Genomic DNA, 18653 nt, shown 5'->3' on the forward strand with positions numbered 1-18653 from the left:
TGTTATAAAAGACCTGAGTTAATTTTGTGAGTTCGTTAACACTTTTAATATCCTAAATCTCCAGTCTGGACCGACTTTGCATAAATGTTACTTCATCATAGATGTATAATAGAGAAGAATAATATAAATTATGCTGTGATGAAAAACTGCCTTTTTACTTCTGATATCTGATACTTATTTTTGATATTATAAGTGGTTTAGTGAACCACAAGTTAGTTGCAAATAAGCGGTTTTTACAAGGATATAATTAGAAATGTCAAGGGAAAGCAACAATATATTTGATTGATTTTAGGGGATGCTGAATAAACAAAACTCTTATCTATCTTTAATAACAGCTGTATTAGTTAATTAGCTGTGGGATGGCTTGATGTTTTTTCTTTTTTTCTTTTCCATAATTGTAATTATACTGCACGTTAATGTGCATACATTTGTGTGTATGCAAGTATTTTACAGTCTATATGTGGGTATTTTACAAACAATTTTACAAAATTGCATATCAGCAGAGGCTATGTGTGATTCTCTTAATGTAAAATGCCAGATCACTTGGGCAGATAGCCTAGAGGCTGGCATGAGTGAAAGTTTATTAATTTTATATTAATCCTTTTAATTTTTCAGAAGGAAATTTTCTCAAAGTAACTTTCCATAGTCCTCTGCCATGCAACGATGCTTCACCTCACGACATCGTTACGAGAATCTTGCTTGGTGCAGTTGTGGATAACTGTTGCCATTTTCCTTTATGGCTGTTGCTTCATCAGCTTGGTACATTATGCAATGTGGCCTTTTGCTTATCGACCTTTACAATCATATGTGATCTAACCTTCACAAGTGCAGAGCTCCTTGATCAATGTGTGACTGCTTGCACAGGACGCACTCCCACATCAGCAAACATGCACGGGCGGTTACGTATACGGATGTGCCCACGTAATGTGAGGAATTTGCTCTGCTGACATAAAAACAGGTGCAGCAGCACTTTGATAAGTGGTACGGCTTAAGTGTTGTGCTCAAAGAATGTTCTCCCTCCCTGCCTTTCATTCCTCTGTCCTGTACTTTGAATTATAATGAGATAAGAGGGCAGAATATCAGATGGAGGCTTTCTGTGGTGAGTGAGCATGTGGTCATGCATTGGAGAGGGCTTGGGCTTTGATGGGAGGCTGTATCACCAGATTGACTGCATAAACTTGGCTTTGGTCTACGCTTCCTTATTTGATGTATTGTTTTGGGTCAAGAAAGTGAAGCATTGGTCTTTGTTAGGGTTTCGGCATAAGGTCTCATACAAGGTCACTGCCAATTTTCAGCTTACTAAAGGTGTGGTCACATTAGCAAAAAAAAAAAAATGAAAAAAAAAGCCAAGTGTAGCCCAAGTATGGTGTCCCATACTTGGAATTAGTGCTCTGCATTTCACCCATCCAAGTGCACACACACAGCAGTGAGTATTGAACACACTAACCGTGAACAGACCCGGAGCAGTGGGCAGCCATTTGCTGCGGCGTCCAGTGAGTGATTGGGGGTTAGGTGCCTTGCTCAAGGGTAATGAGAATGGAAGAGAGTGCTGTTCATTCACTCCCCCCACCTACATTTCCTGCCAGTACTGAGACTCGAACCCCCAACCTTCGGGTCACAAGTCCGACCACCATTAGGCCACAAACTTCTACAAAATTGTCTGTCTATTGTCATTAGTGTAGCAATGTATAAAGCACAACTCGCACAGCAGTCACTTTTAAATCAAGCGGCTTTCTCTTGGTCAACACAGGGCGAATCAGTGAACTTGAACCCATTGCAAAATCCATGTGGGTAAATCTTCTGCCCTCACGTGAAGTTCTTGATTGTGTGGATTTCTATTGAAATGACTTTCATCTGCAAAAATTCAAAAATTCTGTGAAAAAGGTGAGATTTCGGCTACCTTCACCAGCACCATTTCAGAGGATTACGACGTCTACCTGGGTGCTTTTATTTAAGCTTCTTTTTAATGGTGCAGTTAACTTCTAAAATTGGACTGGATGTAAATTTTAGGGTTAGGTCTTGAACTAGATCTGGACAAAGGGGTAGAACTAGAATTATTTTTTTTTTTTTTTTTTGTAGAGCAGAAGTTAAGCTAGGTTCACACTATACAATTTTGGAATCATTTTGCCATCTGAGACAAATGTCATGAAAGATTTTTTGTGTCGTAGGGCAAAACACTGTCTAAATAATTCAAGTGGGTGAAGTGACGTGTAGCCAAGTATGTTGTCCCAAACTCGAAATTTGTGCTCTGCATTTCACCCATCCAAGTTTACACACACAGCAGTGAGTATTGAATACATACACACACCCGGAGCAGTGGGCAGCCATTTTTGCTACGGTGCCCAGGGAGCGATTGGAGGTTAGTTGCCTTGCTCAAGGGAACCTCAGTTGTGGATAATGAGAGTGGAAGAGAGTTCTGTTACTGGTTGCTGGTACTGAGACTCGAACCCACAACCTTCGGGTTACAAGTCCGACTCTCTAACCAAATGCCTCCTAAAACCTATCAAAATCAAAATGGGTATAAACCCACAGACCAAGTGCTTATTTTTATCCGGAATACCAAAGGTGTTGGAATTTATATCTCTTGAACTATCCAAGCAGTAGAGGAAGTAGAAATTGTGAGATTCCGTGGACAGGATTCTTCAGTATTGGTTACTTAAGTAATTATTACATCCTAATAGTAAATGCCAGAATTGGTACATCAAGAACATACAATTTGTTCCCCTTTCAATCTGTATTTCCAGACATGCTCTCTCGGTTTCTTTGTATTTTTTTTTCTTGCTTGCACTTGGCTCAAGGCAGGGTAACCTCACTGATGTTGTCGTGAATGCTGACATGTGGCCAAGACGTGGCAGCAACAGGCAGAACTCTTGGCAGTAGTACTTCCCTTTCACAACTGTGTTCCCCTCCGTGACGCTGACGGACCGTTCTGTTCTCTGGAGGTGTTTTTGTCTTTTCCTCGGTCTGCTTTTATGAATAATTGTGCCATTAGTCTTTGGAATTGCAGTATATTATCCCATACGTTCCGAATGCGCTGATCAGGTGCAGACTGGAATCGACAGTACGTTGTGAAAGCAGCCATATTGAAAACATTTACTGTAATGAGGAAGTGGCTTATACCGTAATCATTTCAGGCTTTTAAAAATCAGCCTCTGTGGTTTTCATATGTGTGTGTGCGAAAGCGAGTGAGAGAGAGAGCGCTTTTAGATGGAAGACCTCCCCCTTACAGCGATGTAATGGAAGTGTCTTTGGGTACGCTAACCCTCCTGCCAGAACATTTGTAATTCAGTGCTGCATCTCTCATTAGCCGGCGAGATGCGTGCCACTGGGAGCCATGTGGCTGCTTTTGTGCAAGTTCAGCTGCTTAAGGAGAGGCCAGTGGGGCCTCTCATAGGCCTGACACTGGGGTTAGTCATTTTGTTTAGTGTTGAGGGCCCTAGCAAGACATGCAGCCGTGTAGTGTTTGACTTGCTGTGACAGAAAGTGTGCTTAATTTTGCACAGTTCTACTATTTTAGACCAAGGGATGTCTGAGGTGTTGTTCGGCACAGAATCTTCTTGTATTGTTGTGAAGACACCAGCACAGTGGAAACCACTGCTGAACTATTTACACTTGTATACAGCATTAATCATTTGTTTTGTAGCTCATCTGGATTGCCAGACATTTGTGATTGATGTTGCTTTCCGCTTGATGACTTTCTTTGGTTGGAATTTGGAAAGTGTTAAAGGAAACTTCCAGCAGCTAAAGCTTTACCCATTTGAATTCATTCATCTTCATCTCCACATCAGTGTGACTGACCTAATAATATATTAGCAAGATAACTATAAATACGATCAAAGGAATTGATAGAATCTTGATTGTGATTCTATTTTGAAAGTTGTGCACGATTTGGACGTTATGTTTAGAGACATGGGTACTTTGATAGGTTTTATATTGGGCGGCAGTTATTTACACTGTTTAATAGAAGATAGATGCTATTTACACTGAGTAAATAGTTGTAGATAATGTTTGGACCCAAGTGTAAATAGCAACAAATAGCATCTTTTTTTTTATGCAGTAAGTGCAAGATGGACGTTAGTCACAAGTTTCAATAGAAGTGATATGGCTTTTCTACCAAGAATAAGTAGGCGTGGATAGTGAAAATTGCCTTTGCTCTTTAATTTTGTTGTAGTCCTTCCTTTTTGAACAAACTGAACAAAATTAATTTATGTATATGTATTTACTTTACTAATAACTAGATTGGTGTCTCTAAAGTAAAGTGCCTAAACAAAGTCAAATTTTCCCCCAAATTTATTTATTTATTTATTTTTTTTTACTATTTTAGTATTACTATTGCCTTACAGTCTCAAAAAAACTGTTACCTTTATACCTTTATGGATACAACAGCTTGTCACTGAGGCAGTAGCCTTAAAGGGACAACTTTGTATCTTACTGACTCCTTATAGTAGTACCTTAAGTGTACTTCTCTAAGGTACTAGTATGCACCTTTTAGGGGTAGACAAAGTGCAAAGCTGTCCCTTTAAAGGATTCATTCACTTTAAAATGAAAATTACACCAAGATTTACTCACCCTCAAGCCATCCTAGGTGTATATGACTTTCTTCTTTCTGATGAACACAGTCGGAGTTATATTAATCAATATCCTGAAGCATCCAAGCTTTATAATGGCAGTAAATGGGGGCAACGAGTTTGAAGCTCAAGAAAGTGCATCCATTCATCATAAACATACTCCACACGGCTCCAGGGGGCTAATAAAGGCCTTCTGAAGCAAAGCGATGCATTTGTGTAAGAAAAATATATATATTTAACAAGTTAAAAAAGTAAAATATCTAGCTTTCTCCAGACCACCTTCCGTATTCAACTTATGAAGAAAGTTTCTCACAGTTCAAAATCCTACGCCTTCCATATTCAACTTACGGAAAAAGCATAAGTTGAATTTTTTTCGTAAGTTGAATACGGAAGGTGGTCTGGCGGAAGCTCAAACTCGTTGCTCCGTTCACTGCCATTATAAAGCTTGGACGCGTCAGGATATTTTTTAATATAACTCCGGTTGTGTTCATCAGAAAGAAGAAAGTCATATACACATAGGATGGTTTGAGGGTGAGTAAATCTTGGGGTAATTTTCATTTTAAAGTGAACTAATCCTTTAAGGGTGCTGCCCCAGTGACAATCTATTGTATTTTTATTTTTTTTATTTTTTTCCCAGACAGTGCACCAATTTAGCAAACAATTTAATGTTTGTAAATTGCAATAAAAATCTCATGGATCTTAATTTGCTATCCATGTGCTTCTTTGATTTATCAATCCATATTTCCAATAGGTCAGTGGAAAAAGGCATTATATCCCACTTTGCTAGACCCAAATTTTATGTTACAAATGCAAGTTCCTTCTGAATGCACAAAACAGACATTGTAACGAAACATACATTTATTTTCTGGTTTTATTTCTCAATGCGTCTACATTGTTTTTAGGCTTAAGCTAACCCTTATGGTAAGGATCTCAGATGTCTGTTAACACCGTTTGAAGCGCTGAAAGGCAAACCTGTCCATGGATTTAATGACAGTCTCTTGTTTAACCCACAAAACCTTTTGACAGTCAAGGACAAATCTGACAGGATCCAGATAATATCATTAAATCCAGTTCCAGATAGAGTTTCAGCCATGGTGACTAATGGTGCTGTTAGCTCTGTAAAGTGATCTGAATTTAAATCACTTTTTACACCACAATAAGCTCATCAAAGTCATCGGCTCCAGTCCTCTTGGCATGCGGCCGTATACAACATTATAGCATTTATGTACAACTTTTCCAATTCTCACATTTATTGTCAGGTTGGAAATTAGCTTCTGTAAATGAGGTACTTACTGTTATTTCGAAACAGAAGTTTCAAATTAATTAACATGGGACAAACAATCACTTTACAAGTAAATCTAATTGAAAGCATAATTTAACGTTTCCACAGTGACTAAAAACAGTGTCTTGGAAAAAAGGAACATTGATCACACATGCACTTTGCCATCAGTGGGGCCTAGCCACTATGTTTCCATAGTAACCACCCCGGTGCCAGAACACGGCGTCTCTGCCCTTTTTTTTTTTTTTTTTTTTTTGAATCGCCACTTGAGTGTCTGAAAATAGTGGTGCTCTGCGGATGCTGAGAGCTCATAATGAGCTCTGGCTGCTCCGGGGGAGACAGAACAAGCTTCTTAACTGCTCACTCATAAATCAGATATTTTCAACAAATCCACAAGTGCTTTTTTTGCAACATGTGAAAGAAGGAAAAAAAACTCATAGCCAGAAAAGCCCAGGCGCTCAACTGACCAGACCGACTGAGGCTCGGTTTAATGGGGCCCTTTCACACACAAATGCACACGTGCATGTTAACACTAAATGCGTGCATAATGCCGTCTGTTTTTATGCAGGTACTCAACAGCAAGGCTGGGCTGATATTGATTCTGTTGCTGATAAGTGGTGCTTTAGTCCAGACTTGTGGCTAATGGCAGCGTCTGTTAGCTGTTTGTCTGCCGGCAGGCGTGAGCTGCAAGCGTCTTTGCTCTTCCTGTCTTCCCGTTTTTATTTATTTATTTATTTTTAAATCATCTTACTGCTGCTCTACTGGGCACTGAGAGCAGCATTTGAATCAGTGTTGCTCTCGTTGGATTTACATCGGTCTCTGCAACTTTGCGTTTGAAGGCTTATCTAGCCGCTTCTGCAGGAGTTGTACTGCCATAATTTAAGGAATAGTTCACCCAAAAGTGAAAATTCTGATGTCAGTTTACTCACCCTCACATCGTTCCAAACCTGTATGACTTTTGTTCTTCTATGAAACACAAGGAAATATTTTGTTTCTGTTTTAGCTTTTTTCGCTGATGCAATAGAAATCATTTGGGTCTGAAACAACTTTGGACCCCACTGACTTTCATTGAACCCTCCCCCAAAGGAAATCAAAACAAAAAGTACAGTAATGTATTTTACATTTAACATTTAATTTGCATTACATTTGCAACATTTAATTTACATTAAAGGGTTAGTTCACCCAAAAATGAAAATTCTGTCGTTAATTACTAATGACCTAATGTCGTTCCACACCTGTAACACCTTCGTTCATCTTCAGAACACAAATTAAGATATTTTTGATGAAATCTGAGAGGAATATGACTCGTCCATAGACGGCAACATAATCAACACTTTCAAGGTCCAGAAAGGTACTAAAGACATTAAAAAAGTCAATGTGACTGCAGTGGTTCAACCTTAATTTTATGTAGCGATGATAATACTTTTTGTGTGCAAAAACAAAACAAAAATAACGACTTTATTCAACATTTTTTCTTCTTCCCTGTCAGTCAGTTACGCAGTTGGCGCCGTAAACGCATTGCAGAGCTTCCGTGTTTACGTCTGAATGCCGGCTAAGTATTGGGCGAGGCTGTGTTCGACGCATTCGTGTGATGCTGACGCAGAAGCCGGCCAATAATGAGTCACCGTTCGGACATAAACACGGAAGCTCTGTAATGCGTTCACTGCGCCAACTGCGTAACAGACTGACAGGGAAGAGGAAAAATTGTGGAATAAAGTCGTTATTTTTGTTTTGCTTTTTAGTATTCTGGTCACTTCATAAAATTAAGGTTGAACCACTGCAGGCACGTTGACTTTTTTTAACAATGTCTTTAGTACCTTTCTGGACCTTGAAAGTGGTGATTATATTGCTGTCTATGGATGAGCCATATTCCTCTCGGATTTCATCAAAAATATCTTAATTTGTGTTCTGAAGATGAACGAAGGCCTTACGGGTGTGGAGCGACATGAGGGTGAGTAATTAATGATTGAATTTTCATTTTTGGATGAACTAACCCTTTAATCTGTATGCATTCAGAAAGTGGCTTTTATTCAATGCAACTTGGTATATGTATAAATGTATGGTTTAAAATGTATAATAAAATGTATGGTTTTAACATTGTAAAAATGTGTTCTGCATGAGGCACCAAAAGACAATTTGGTTGCATTACAGCATTTGGTTGCATCAATCCATTCCAAAACATTACCTGTAGGAAAGTTAACCCCATTAAAAATCATAATATAATTCAGACAGACTGGCAGCAGCCGAGGTGAAGTTGCCTGGCATATGCGCTGACAGATTTATGAGCAAGCGCATATTATAGGATGTCAGTCCTGTCACAGTAAATGCAGTAATATTGAGTGACAGCGTCATGTTTCCAGTAAGCATGTTTTAATGTACACACACAAGGTAGAATTTGCAGATTTAGTCAGCCGTTTATTTCAACTGCTGTAATTTAGCTGGAATGAACGGTGTATAAATTCTTGCGAATATTTTGCTGAAGCGTCAAATTAGTCATAGTCTCGTATTTAGTGTCTGTGAAGGGCCAGAGATTCTCTGCTGGCTTCTTCCTGTGGAAAGTCTCTGTGACAGGCGAGGAGAAAAAGAACGACTTCTGTTTTTATGCAGCCTCATTCACGCACAGATATGGGAAATCACCTCGTTTTTGGCCTTGAATATTTCAAGTCAGCAGCTCTTTGTGTTGTATTTGAAATGAGTGATTTAAATGCTCATTTATTCACCTTTTTGTAGATTTGTTTTTGCATTTTGACTGAAAAAAGCTAAATCTCCCTCTCCCCACCACAAGCCTTCTTCACAAGTGAATGCTGAATTTATTTAGTACTTTTTTTTTTTTTTTTTTTTTTTCCTCCCACCTGTCAGGGGTCTTTCTTTCATTTTGTACATAATCATTTTTCACATACCCTGATTGCTCTACTAGCCTACTTTCCTGCTCACCATTATTTATGCTTTTATTGTTCTTTTCTTTTTCTGTTTTCTTGCGTTAGCTGCCCTTTCCAGTGCCTCCCTACTGACAGGCTGGGAAGGGAATCATCTGTGAGAAAGTAACAGCAATCCATGAGGTGAAAATCATTTCTTAATTGCTGCGATTTAGGCAGTGACCTGCTTGTGAGAATGGGTTTAGTTTGATCTGAAAAACGCCCTGAGCGAGCTTCTAACACCTGGCTGCCAGTCTGAGGCCCACACTGCCTAATCGGCCCCCAAAAAAGCTGGTATGGTAGGAGGAAACAGCGGATGCTTTGTTTGGCTGTAGCGTGTGTGTTAAATGGGAGGCTTGCACATTATGATCTATTTTCTTCTCAGACAGTATGGATTTTTTGCTCTGCGGTGTGATAATTAATGGCTAATGTGCAGAATATAGTCTTGTGCTCTTCGATTAATTTCACTCGCCTTAATGGCACATACGTGTTCAGAACAGGCTCACAGACACCAGTCACCATTTCAAATGATTTTTTTACTCCTCCCTTTGTAGTCATCTTGTGTCTTTTATTTTTTGTGGGGTTTTTTTAACTGGCATCTGGGTAGTTGACTTCACATTTCAAGCAATTTGCTATTGTGTGACATTCTATGACCCATTTAAAACTGTTTTATGGTGCAGTTATTATACATGCTGTTTTTTTAAGTGTTTTTATACTACCATTTAAAAGTTTGGGGTTAATAAGATGTATTTGTTTATTTTGAAATAGGTTAAATGGTTAGTTCAACCAAAAATGTAAATTCTGTCATTAATTACTCACCCTCATGTCGTTCCACACCCGTAAGACCTTCATTCATCTTCGGAACACAAATTAAGATATTTTTGATGAAATCCGATGGCTCAGTGAGGCCTCTGTTGCCAGCAAGACAATTAACACTTTCAGATGCCCAGAAAGGTACTAAAAACATATTTAAAACAGTTCATGTGAGTACAGTGGTTCAACCTTAATATTATAAAGCGACGAGAGTGCTTTTTGTGTGCCAAAAAAAAAACAAAATAACGACTTTTCAACCATATCTCGTAATGGGTGATTTCAAAACACTGCTTCAAACCTTTTCGAATCTTTCGTTTCGAATCAGTGGTTCGGATCGCATATCAAACTGTGAACTATTGCAATTTCGAAACACTTATGACGTAACGAAGACTCGTTTACTGAAATCACATGACTTTGACGCTCCGAACCACTGATTCGAAACAAAAGATTCGTAAAGCTTCGAAGCTTCATGAAGCAGTGTTTTAAAATCGCCTATCACTAGATATTGTTGAAAAGTCGTTGTTTTGTTTACTTTTTGTGCAAAAAACAAAACAGTTCTCATCGCTTTATAATATTAAGGTTGAACCACTGTAATCACATGAACTGTTTTAAATATATTTTTAGTACCTTTCTGGGCATCTGAAAGTGTTATCTTGCTGGCAATAGAGGCCTCACTGAGCCATCGGATTTTATCAAAAATATCTTAATTTGCGTTCCGAAGATGAACGAAGGTCTTACGGGTGTAGAACGACAAATAAAAAAAGAGATTAAAAATAATAATAAATTCATTTTAACTATGTAACTAGGTAAAATGTTAATGTCAACTACTAATCTGCTGTTTTGCACTGCGGAAGTATTGGGAGCTGTTCTTATAGAATATGAAGAGGTATGAAAAGGGGAAAAAAATTAAGACAGATGAGTGCAGAGAAGGAGATTTTTTTTTTTTTTTTTTTTTTTTTGCATGCTACTGTATTTCTATTTTGGTGTGGTGGAGAGACAGGAGGTCTTGCGCAGTGCCTGTCTGTGGTCACCCGGCCGCTGTGCTCCTGTCAACTGTCACTTTCTGCTGTGGTTGCATCCTTCAGCACCGGAGTAACTGGTAATCTTATCTTACTGTCAGTTCGCCTTACTCTCTGCCTGCTTTCTGAGCCCCCTTTAACCCCTCGAACCTCAAGCTGCCGCCAATCTGTCACCTCCCCTCTGTCTTGAGAAGAAAGATTGAGCAGATGAACACACGTTGAACTCCCATATTTGACCTTATTATTCTTTGACAGTTTCTGCACTAATAAATCCAGCTCTGCTGCACTGACTCACAATCCTGTTTGTACTGGTCTAATAGTGATTATTAAAGCAATTAACCACGAGGGGCTGTGCATTAACAATGATTTTACCACAGTTATTAGGCAGGCGGCACAGCACTTAACATGGTAAAATAACTGTAATGTATTGCTTTGATTGGTTTATTGTTTTTCTATATCAATTACAAAATAAGGAAAGAAAATATTGTATGGTCCGTCCATTGAATCAAGTCTGTTCAGGACCCCAAAGCTCCACTGACTGAAAAAAAAGAAAAAAAAAAAAAGAAAAGTAGGTTAAACCATTCATTGCCTGTTTAGAAATTCAAACTCACTTTGCGATCAGCAATCTCTACTGAAAAACCCACTTAAACCATTATAAGCTTAGCAGGTCTGCTGACTGATTTTTGAGTTTTGGGCATTTGAGAAACCAGATTAAACCAGTTAAGACCAGTTAACCATCTTAGGCTGGTTTTTAGCTGTTGTTTTTTTTCAGCAGGGATGTCCTTTAAATCAGATAAACCAGTTTAAACCAGTTAAGACCAGCAAACCAGTTTAGGTTGGTTTTAGCTGTGTTTTTTTTTTTTTTTTTTTTTATAGAGGGATGCTCTTTAAATTATATGCTAACATAGAATCAAAGATTGTAAAATTAGAGATTTTCTTTTTTTTTTTTTTTTTTCTTACATTTGGCAAGCTAATTGGTCGACATGTGACACTAGCACAGCATGAGGTCTTTTTATAAAATGTGAATAAAACATCATCTCTGAGTGTATTTTTAGAAACATAGAAAAAAAAAACTGCCTTGCTGTGGTTGTTTTTTATTGTACGTACGCTTTTTACAGTCCCTAAAATAAAGATGGTCAACTAATAGCAGGCTAACAAATCACTAGTGGTTTGTCAGCCACAGACCAGTGGCATTGAAATGCCGTAGAGGAGAGCCCCTTCCAAACCTGAGATCAGTTTTCAGCCTAACTCTTTTTGGCTCTGTATTATCCCGCCAGATTGTCCTCTTCCTCTAGCTAATGCACTGTTATATAGTGTAACGTAATAATGATGTCTCTGCGAGAATGGTTGGCTTTCTCTGTCTGTTTTTGGGATATGAATGCTGCCGTTAGCTCACATAGACAGCAGCTGTCGTCACGAACTGTCCCCTTGATGTTGCATAACGCGCGCAGTGCGCAAACCGTCAGCCCCTCTCACGGGGGAAAGACCGTAAATCAACCAGGCACTGTGGTGACACAAATGGTTACAATGGCTTGATCTTTCATGCTTGACGAAGTGCCTGAAAAGCGCAAATCGAATTTGTGTGTCGAGCGTTCACGTTATCACAGTTCCTGGAAAAGTGGTGGGTTGGTACCTTTGAACTAGTTGACCTTTTAGTGGATGTTTACCATGGAGGAACAAAGCAGTTTAGATTAAGGCCTCCACTTAATGCTCTCTTGCTTTCTAGCCACATTATGGCCTGGCTGGCAATGTTGCACTATGGGAAATGGAGGTAGAGAGGGGAATGTGTGTAGAGGAGTAGGTGTTCTCCACACCCTGGCTAGTTTTGATCACAGTGTCTATGATGTTTGGGCCTCTCCTTCAATTTAAAGGAATGAAAATTCTGTCATCTACTCGCCTTCATGCCATTCCAAACCTGTATGACTTCCTTTCTTCTGCAGAACACAAAATGAGATGTTTTGAAGAATGTGTGATCTGTTTTTGTTCATACAGTAAAAGTCTATTGACTTTCATTTTATGGAACACTTATAGCACACTTCTCAACAATATTTAAGTAACATCCCTGTCTGTGGCACAAATGTTGCATCAACTACAAACCCAAGTATGAGCAATAATAATGTGTGTTTTTATGTATAACTGCTGATTATTCTTGAATATTTACCTCAGATGTGAAGTTTGAGCAAGGTTTGTAAATTTGAGAGGTTTCCCGCTCATGTACTCTTAATTTGCTGTTCTCTTGGCAGGAGACCAGATCCTTACAGTTAGGATGACACACTGATGGTCTATTTTGAAGAAAAGCCATAAAGCCTTCCTTCAGTGTATTTTTACTGATGGCTAAATTGAGGCCTATAGCAGAAGATAATGGAGCGTGGAGGTTTTGAGGTTTTTACTCGACGGACTCTTCAGGGAGATGACTGGCACACTTTCAGGGCCTGCTTGTTTTTCGTCTGTCAGGGAAAAATTGGACAGATTGCACTAATTCTTAGTGTTTTCCCATGACTTCTCCAACAAAGGAAGTTGTAATGCTTAAATAAGAGAGAACGTGCACAAACCAAATCTGCTTTTCTTCACTGTTGTGAGGCAATCTGGCAGGTCTAAGCGGTGGTATCTGCATTCGCAGGTGGGGAGGCTTAACTGTCAGGTCAACCGTGCATGACTGTGTAGAGACATCCTGTAATGTGAGAGCCTCAATCATGCTATCGTTCTAACCGCTTATGTCCAGTTAGCATCATAGAGCGGTACCTGTTATGATGGAAACTACCGTGGTTAACATCATGGACATTGAACGCAGTTTTTCAAGCGTCATTGGTAATAAGAAATCAATTCATGGACATATCAAATTTATGGGTTGGAAAGTACCTGGATTTTGCTAGTTGCTTTAAACTGTCATGGTGTGTTGTATTTTATCAGGTTAATGAGAATATCATGATTTTTCATGGCCGATAGCTGGATGACTGCTTCAACTCTATAGAACAGGATCAGGAAATGTTGCAAGCTGTATTCAAACTTGCATTACCTTAATGAGCACCGTGGCTCAATGTATTAGAACACATGCTTTAACCACTGTAGATGGCATAATGGCATTTTTTTAAATAGGAACATTAGTATGTGTAATGAATGAGGCCCGAAAATATGACACCAGTTTTGTTTAATTTCCCTCAACAGGAAAATGAAATGGTGTTACTGGCCATGAGCAGAGAGTATGTGTTTACTGCTAACATGACCGTAAGGTCATGCTTTGAGAGACCTATTTACCTCCGAAAAATCAAAGCACTGATGCACAAATGTGCCATAAACCATTTCCTGAGGAAAAGAATGTGGGGAGGAGTGCCTATTATTCCCCCCAAAAAAACTGGTGTGAATTTAAGTACGAGGATCCACGTTATAAAGGAATCATTTGCGTACATGAATTCAGATAGTTGTCGCCTGTAGTCAGACTCAGAGCTGAATTTAAGATGGCCTCTGAAGGCTCTCTTCTTGTCAGGCTGCTGTTAACACCTCTCCCCTGCTCATAGGGGGCGTGGGGGGCTTTCTTTGTTGCAGCTTACCAAGAGAACAAGAAATAGTGGAAGGAGAATACAGAGCCTGAAGCGATAACAGCCATGATGACAGGCCCATCACTCCACCCAAACCCACACTTCTGCAGAATGATACATCGGCTCATGTCCAAAACCATGGAAGTAATTTTTTTTTTTTTTTTTTTCTCTTTTTCAGACCTCTATGTGTGTATACTAAGGAAGTGCAAAATTACATTTTTAAAACTGATTAGTCAGTGGGTTGTCTGAATGACTAGTTGACCACAGCCGATATATTTAGGCTTGTTTGGGCTTCTTTTGACCCTGATTGGACACATTTCTTACATGAAGTGTGTTTAAAAAAAAAAATGGCTAGACATGCAGCAGGGAACAGGAGCACAGGGGTCTTGACTCTCGAGGCACTTTACTTGGACATTTAAAGATTCAACTTTCTGAGAGGGTTTTACATTCTGCTTCCACTAAAAATATCAAAATGAAGAAAATCTAGATTAACTAGTTGACCTCTCTAATCAACTAGTTGCGTTTTGGATGGCTAGTCATTTTTAGCATATCGAATTTACACATTTTTTATTTATTTTTTTGGTCATTTAAGGGTCATGAGAGAAAATTCAGGACTTGTTTAATTGTTAATAGGAGAGAGAATGTGTTTTCCTTTCTGCATAAACCAGCCTGACCTCCCACGGCTGCTGCCACATTAGCCAGACGGCCAGGAGGCAGCTCGTGCGAGCGTGTCTTATTTGTGTATGCGTTGAGTGTGTGCGTTTGAAGCCTCTCAGTCTCCCGTGTGTAAATTTCTTTCGCCACATGGCTGGTTACCTCCTGTGAGTAAACATAAAGCTCAGAGAGGTTAAGAAGAAGAGTCGCTGTGTCTCCTGCACAGGGAAAGAGTTAACTACTCACGTAGCAGTGAGGGAGGGCGTGCGAGCGAGCAAATGAATGGCTGTGAAAGCGAGCAGCATGCTGCTGTTGTCGGGATGTAGGAGGGGGAGAGAGGTAGGCGGAGCTATGAAGATGCCTGGCCAAGTCTGTGGTCGCTTGCTGTCTCTCGAGGGCCTCTGATTGGCTGGTACTATGTTAGGAGAACAAAGTACTTTTGATGGGTATGCTGCACATCCCTGGGTCTAATGGGGCTCTGGCAGGGGGAGGGGGAAGGGGGGCATTGTCCTGCCATTAGCTGGCTGCTAAGAGGCCCTAGCACTGCTGTAGTAATTGCACACAGGGCAATGTTTGAAATGCTACCATTTTTCTGCAGTGTACAATATGTATACTATGCAAAGAATGTAAATTTTCTGAATACAATGTGGAGTATAGAACCAAAGTACGCTGCTCAATATACTTTATCCCACAATGCAAATGCACTTGACTTGACCCTCCATTTCCAATGTGACTAATGAACCAGAAACAGTGTCAATTGTTATTTTTTGACATGGTCAAAGTCAATTTTAATACATTTATTAGATTAATTATGCAAAATAACTATATTTATGTTAGAGATAATAACTGGGCACCACTCACAGAATTAAACTTGCAAGAGAATGAGTTCAAGTGACCACAGTGTAGCTGTTTGAATTGTTTATTACTCAATAATATGCATTGTTAAAATAGTAGGCCATATTCTGTAAATACTGTGCAGTATGTCATTTTGAACAAAAACTGGTAAATGCGAAGGTGCTTAATCCAAATGTTTTGGCCCAGAGGCCTCCTTCTTAGCATGTACTGTTCCTTATTTGACAAGTATTGAGGGTGTTTTTTTTTTTTTTTTTTTTTTTTTTTTGAAGCTGTGCCATTTTCTACATCTTATTTTCGCTGAGCTGAATGCTGCAGTAAACTTTGAAATTCCTGCCAATTTACATTTTGCAAAATTGTCTCTTTTTTTTTTTTTTGGCCTCAATGTTAGCGACTTACAAATCAATTTTGCTTTCTTGCTTTGTCCTTTTTTTCTTTTTTGACACTCTACACTTTTACCCCGTGCCAAACCATCTGCCATTGTTGAAAATTTCTTTAAACAGCCGTAAACATTGTTCATTCAGTTCATTTGACTCCAATAAAAACACTTGTCTTCACCCAGTGGTGACGGAAGCTATAAATGCACCCAAATCAAAGGCTCTGTATTTGTAGAGAAAGTGATCAAGTGACCCTTTTAAACGTGCAGAAAGCTTGATGTTACAATTTGCTTTCATAATAAAAACAGGAACATTCCAAAGACGATATTTACCTTTTGAAGGAGGGACCCAAGCCATATCTAGAGAATTGAAGGTAAGGTCTTTTGGCTTGACTGAAATAACCACCCATTATAAACCCACACCTTATAAACCGCATAGCAACACCCTATCATTGTGATGACGACTTTTTCACAGGCAAGGGACAGTCGTTTTCAGCAGGAAATATAAAAATGTAGTTTCACCGCAGTGCTCAGTCATTTCACACAGCGCTCAGTAGTTGCCATTGGATTTTGGTGTTCATACCTCAGGAAAAACTCATTCTGATTTCCTCCTTTTTTGTCCGTCTCATGAACTAACACTACTGTTAAAGGATTAGTTCACCCAAAAATGATATTTCTGTCGTTAAGTACTCACCCTCATGTCGTCCCAAACCCGTAAGACCTTCGTTTGTCTTTGGAACACAAATTAAGATATTTTTGATTAAATCCAAGGGTATCTGATCCACACATAGGCAACAACGACAATGCACCTTTTGAGGTCCAGAAAGGTAATAAAGACATTGTTAAAACCGGTGACGTGACTACATTGGTTCAATTAATATTATGAAACGAGAGTACTTTTTGTGCGCAAAAAACAAAACAAAACGACTTTGTTCAACAAATTCGCCTGTCCCCTGTCATACTGCTACACTATTTTCGTTGCAGAGCTTCAGTGTTTATGTCTGAATGCAGGCTCGGTATTTGCCAGCTCCTGCATCAGCATCATAAGCATGGGTTGTGCTGCTCATGTGACCAGAGCCGGCCAATACTGAGCTGCCGTTCGGACGTAAACACTGAAGTGCTGCAACGAAAATAGCGCAGCAGTATGACGGGACAGACGAATTTGTTGAATAAAGTCATTGTATTTGTTTTGTGATTGCACACAAAAAGTATTCTCGTCACTTCATAATATTAAGGTTGAACCACTGTAGTCACGTCGCTGGTTTTAACAATGTGTTTAGTACCTTTCTGGTACTAAAGTGCAGTGACATTGCTGCCTATGTGTGGAACAGATACCCTCGGATTTCATCAAAAACATCTTAATTTGTGTTCCAGTGACAAACGAAGGTCTTACGGGTTTGGGAAGATATGAGGGTGAGTACTTAATGAAAGAAATGTCATTTTGGGGTGAACTAACCCTTTAAAGGGAGAGAGTGGAGGATGATAAATTCTGAGCATTGATGATCTGTGTTTTCCCCCTCCCTCTGTTTTCAATCTGCTTCTCTAATACAGTCACTGTTTCCTCTCAGTGAAAGTGTCTGAGTCACCTGCACCTAATTGAACGCTCTGCTTAACCTGGATATTTAAATTCAGCACGTTAGCAGTTGTGATTGCCTGTAATTGGGGAGAAATATCCTGTGTTTCCTGTAGTACCTTCCCTCCACATTGTTGTATTGAGATGTTATTGTGCCTCACCTCATTGTTGGAGTCCTGAGCTAGTTTCAGATGTTAATCTAATAACCTAGCCTTCATTGAAATGCATGCTAGCCCATTTGCACCTCCTATACAACTCAAGAAAACGGGGTAGGTGTTATTGTAGAAGTTGTTTTTAATCATCTGTTACGATTGACTTGGCTGAAATTAGTCTGTAGTTACCTGTAAATTTGTACTGTACCACACCTCAAGTGGTAAGTATTTGTGGAATGAAGGGTACTCGTGTTTAAGGTTAGCCTGCTATTAGCTATGCTAAGGAAATGGGGTTTCCCTCTGTGCTTCCTTGCCTGTGACATTTACCAGGAAGTCAGTGTTGTCTGTTCTTAGATCAGTTTCATTTTGACTAGTACAGATTGTAAATATATATGCAGATCACAGGTAAAGAGTTGTACAGAAATCAGTTTTGTTGAGCAGGCTGTAGCCTAGAAACATGAGTTTCCATTTTGTTTTTGATGACCAAAGCAAACTCATTTTCCAATATACACCAAGATTCAATTGTATTAATTTTATTGTGTTTAGTTTAATTAATCACAGTCTTATTGAACCATGTCACAAGCTTCTTCTCATGTATAAAATTAAATGGCAAAAAATAAATGTAATAGCATAAAATGTTAGCATGGAAAATGTTAAGTCACCATACCAACTGTAAAGTTTACCAACTGTAACTTTACCAACTGTAAAGTTACAGAGCTTACTGGGTGTTTTTGTAGCATACTTTTTCACATATTTATTTTTTTATTTTTTATTTCTGGGCCACTGTTGATATTCACCATGGACTATTGTGGGTGGTTTGTGAAGTTTCAAAACCTCTCATGGAAGCTTTCATTGCCGCTCTGTATTAGCTGATTAAAAAGTACAGTTACACATGTTTAGGTGGAAGTGAGTAGGA

At 39.1% G+C, this 18653-nt stretch overlaps 1 protein-coding gene across 1 annotated transcript in view; it reads left to right on the top strand.

Moving 5' to 3' along the window:
- Window positions 1–18653, top strand: part of jarid2b (jumonji, AT rich interactive domain 2b) — a 111469-nt gene that overhangs the window by 4124 nt on the left and 88692 nt on the right. The gene's annotated exons all lie outside the window — the stretch shown is intronic.

The sequence above is a fragment of the Ctenopharyngodon idella genome, chromosome 19 (assembly GCF_019924925.1).
Source record: "Ctenopharyngodon idella isolate HZGC_01 chromosome 19, HZGC01, whole genome shotgun sequence".
In the NCBI taxonomy this organism is placed as follows: Eukaryota; Metazoa; Chordata; class Actinopteri; order Cypriniformes; family Xenocyprididae; genus Ctenopharyngodon; species Ctenopharyngodon idella.